This window comes from Aulonocara sp. 'chitande type north' Nkhata Bay, linkage group LG20 (genome assembly GCF_057382095.1).
Source record: "Aulonocara sp. 'chitande type north' Nkhata Bay isolate Kocher_YH1m ecotype deep benthic linkage group LG20, A_spYH_male_GT1.1, whole genome shotgun sequence".
NCBI classification, from domain to species: Eukaryota; Metazoa; Chordata; class Actinopteri; order Cichliformes; family Cichlidae; genus Aulonocara; species Aulonocara sp. 'chitande type north' Nkhata Bay.
In genome coordinates this window covers 28,001,607-28,005,749 of record NC_141363.1, presented here as the reverse complement: position 1 = coordinate 28,005,749, position 4,143 = coordinate 28,001,607, and the positions used below count along the sequence as shown (strand labels likewise).

Below are 4,143 nucleotides of genomic sequence, written 5' to 3'. Positions count from 1 at the left end.
TGTGGTACAGTCATTTCATGGTGGATGCCTTGAGCTTTCAAATATTCTTGAAACTCTTTAGATGTGTATTCCCCACCATTGTCAGTTCTGAGCAGTGTTGCCACAGTTACTTTGAAAAAGTAATATATTACGGACTACTGATTACTCCTTCCAAAAGTAACTTAGTTACTTTACTGATTACTTTATTTTTAAAGTAACTAAGTTAGATTACTAGTTACTTTATTAGTTACTTTCAGAAGCTGCCAATAACACTCCCCACTGCCTCAACATAAAAACATCAACCGATTTTGCCAATACTCACTTTATTGGAAGTGTATTTTAACAGTAATGTCAACAATATATCTCCTGACATTTGAAGTTGAACTTAAAACTTTTTTCCTGACAGAAATACTTGTTTGTATGAAAATAAAGACAGTCTTGTTACTTCACTTAACATAACTACTTTTTATAAAAAAACAAACAAACAAACAAAGAGTCTTTCTTGACTTCCCTTAAGATACTTTTTATACCATCCACATGTAAGCACTATTGTCCGCTTTTGTAACTTTGGACTAATCTTATGAAAAAAAAAAAAAAGAGACTGCAGGTCCAACTTAAATTGCCTTACTTCCTTGCAGGTAATTGTTTTAAGTTAATCAACTTGAAAACTTTAATAAGTTTATTAAGTGACTTTGATAAACTTAATTCAATTACTTGTAAATAGTTATTTAAATTGGATTCCCCATTCTCTGTTTTTTCAGTATATGTTGTCATCGCATGTTATGGGGGAAACAGTAGAGTGGAGCGAGTAAACCAGTGGTTGTACCTCATTAACAGAAGCTTCTCAAACCTTTTGTCAGAAAGTCGATTTCTTTTAGGCGTGAGCACCAAACCTCCCAGACTAAAAAGTCGCTCCACAGGAGCACTTGATGGGGTTGGAGTGTTATACTTTAAAAAAATTGTCTTTATGCTTGAAAATTTATGCAGAATCTGAAGGTCGTAGCCTGACATCAGGTAGTCCATGACTTCTTTTTCTGCAGAATAGGTCTCCTCCTCTGGCTCTGCCTCAAAAGTGAAAAAGTCCATCTCACCTTGGCTGCTAGATGTAGTAGCACTGGGCACACTGGCAGGGTTTTTTGCCAGAGGAGCAGTGGTGCAACACTCTGCTGTCAGAAGCTGTTTTACTCACTCCCTCCTTCCTGCATCTCTCAGCCATCAGAGTTTGAATTTTGGACAACTGGCAGCTGCAAGAAGGGCATCTTTGTCATCCAGCACACCAGCGAAACGAGTCTGAATAGCCTAAAAAACATAATTGATATTTTTATGCCTACAATTTATTATGTTATTGAATTATTTGCAAACCATGCCTAATATGAGATCAGTATTATGGATTTATTTTGTTTTAGGTTACTTGTAAACATTTTAATTGTTTTAATCTTATTTTTCAATGATAATTAATATTCTGTTCCATGTTTGTGAATTGTATGAAGCAAAAAATCTGACTAATTTCAAGATAGAGCGTACCTGTACAATGGCATCTGGAAGGCCTGCAGTCATCCTGGAGAGGTCATCTTTCACAGCCTGGGTCTTCTGCATCAGAACTTCAAGTGTTGGTAGTAAAGTTCCATATGGACAGTCGCCTTGTAAAATGTCCAGTGCTGCAGTCAGAGGTTTCATGGCCATGCAGTACTCATGCAGGAACTGGTATTCTTGATCTTTGAAGCACTTCAGTCCTAGCTTTGTGCACAGAGTATTCAGCTCACCCATGGGGATTTCTGCAATTCTCTTTACAGCATCAAAAAAGGAATTCCACCTTGTGGATGTTGGTATTAGGAGCTTTCTTTTGCTGATTTCTTCCACTGTTTCTGATGCAAGTGTAGATCTACTCGATTTGGTCCAAAGAGCTGTGCATTTTGCTGTGCTGCTCCTATACACAGCCCTGCTCTCTGCATTGGTTGTTAAATGTTTCTCCACATCACGTGTGCAAATTATGTTGATGGTGTGCGAAGCACACCTGCGGTGCGGGGGAAGAGACAGCTGACCATCACTTTCATTCTCAGCTGAGAGGATTTCTGACAGATCAGAAAAAGTGACATCATCGTCTTTGGGGCTGGACTCTTCCTCCTCCGTCTCATCATCGGACTCCGTGACAGGATGATAAACTTGAAACGCCTTAACAAAGTTGGATCCATTATCAGTAACTGTTGCAACTACTTTGTTGAGTAATCCATAAGAGGAGTGGATGTTTTCGATTTCTGTACCAATGACATCATACGTGTGTCTACCACGAATTCGCCTACATGCTAATGCAACCTTGTGACGCTCTAATGTGGTTCTACTGATCCAGTGGAGCGTTACTCCCATATAGCTTCTGTTGTTAGCAGTCCAAATATCCGCGGCAGTTGAAACAAAGTCAATCTCATTCAGTGTGGCCTTCAAATTTCTCTCCATTTCTGTAAACTCCTTCTCCAAGTAAGAAGTAAAAGTCGTTCGGTGAGGCAGCTCGGCATTAACAGAAGTAGGGATCTTTTTTATTATGGCACGAAACGAGGGCGAGTCAACAGTGTTTATAGGTAGCATTTCTTCTACAATATACTGCGCGACCAACTTCTTCAATTCTTCATCACTTACTGGTTTTGCACCAAAGTCCAACTTTTGTTGTTTGGGGGGTGTAGGACCTTCTGCGGAAGTCACGGCTCTCTGCTTCGGACCACTTGGTGGGACTCTCTCTGTGAGTTTGACTGTGCTGTGCTGCGACTCCAAATGTTTCTTTAAGTTTGACGTAGTGTTTTTGAAGGTAGATAACACTTTTTCGCCAACACAGAGTGTACAACGAACCTTAATATTTAAATCTTTAGTTGACAGAAACTCAAAATAGTGACCATATTTCCAGCTAAAGAACGAACATCTCTCTCCCTCCATTGTTGTTTACACTTTTTTACGTCGCTGGCTGCTTGTGAGCGGGAAACGTGACCTGTCGCTTATGTGACGTTTCACGACACGTATGCGTTTGTCATCCGCTGAGACGAAAAGAAGAAACCAAATCTTTTTGCTTAAAAAAATAGTAACGCACAGTGGTTTGGACAAGTAACTTTAATCTGACTACTGTTATGGAAATAGTAACGCGTTAGATTAGTCGTTACTGAAAAAGTGGTCATATTCGGAGTAACGCGTTACTAAGCAACGCGTTACCGGCATCACTGGTTCTGAGTCTTATTACTCCCTGTCCACATTCATTTGAGAAGATTCTTTCAAACTCTTTGAACTTGCTCAGGACTTCCATTTTTTCTCTTATGAAATACACTTTACAATATCTGGAGTAGTCATCAATGAAAGTCACAAAGTACTTTTTTCCTCCAAGTGACTCAGTTTGAAAAGGACCACAAACGTCACTATGCACTAATTGCAACTTGCGTTTTGTTCGTATTTCTCCCACTGATTTGTAAGGTTTTCTTGATAATTTGCCCTCAACACAAGCTTCACAAAAAATGTCCTCCTCTTCATTTGTAAAGCTAACCCCTTTTACCAAGTTTTTGACTTTTTTCAGATTTGTAGTGTGACCTAGACGCTGATGCCACATACTTGCTGGAACTGAAGCAGTTGACGCTCCATGACAGGTTGTGCAGTTTCCCTCAATATCCAGCTGATACAATCCGTCAGATCTTTGTGTTCCCATTCCATGGAGAGCTCCATTCTTTCCTCTTATGTAGCAATGAGTCCTTTTGAACTTCACTGTGTTTCCCTTCTTGGCAGCAGCTCCCACTGAGAAAAGGTTCATTGATAATTTGGGAACATACAGCACATCATACATTGTGACATCTTTTCCATTACTAACTCTGAATGACATTTTCATTGTTATGTTGCCCAGACCTAAAGCCTCAACTACTCTGCCATCACCGAGTTTCACTGTTTGTGGTTCTGAAAACTCTTGGTAGTTTTGTAGAGCTTCTTTATTCCATGTCATGTGTTTTGACGCTCCTGAATCAATTAACCATTCTTCTTGTTGTGCATCACTTTTACATGACTCATTTACAACAAAAGCTCCCTCATATGAGTCCTCTTTGTCCTTATACACCACGCTTTTAGCCTTGTGGGCCTTGTATTTCTTTTTAATGCTTGGACAATCACGCTTGATATGTCCTTCCTTCCCACATTTGTAACATC

General features: G+C 39.6%; 1 pseudogene; it reads right to left on the bottom strand.

Moving 5' to 3' along the window:
* Nucleotides 1-201: 201 nt before the first annotated feature.
* On the bottom strand, nucleotides 202-2,920 carry LOC147305834 (uncharacterized; annotated as a pseudogene).
* Between the last annotated feature and the right edge of the window lie 1,223 nt (nucleotides 2,921-4,143).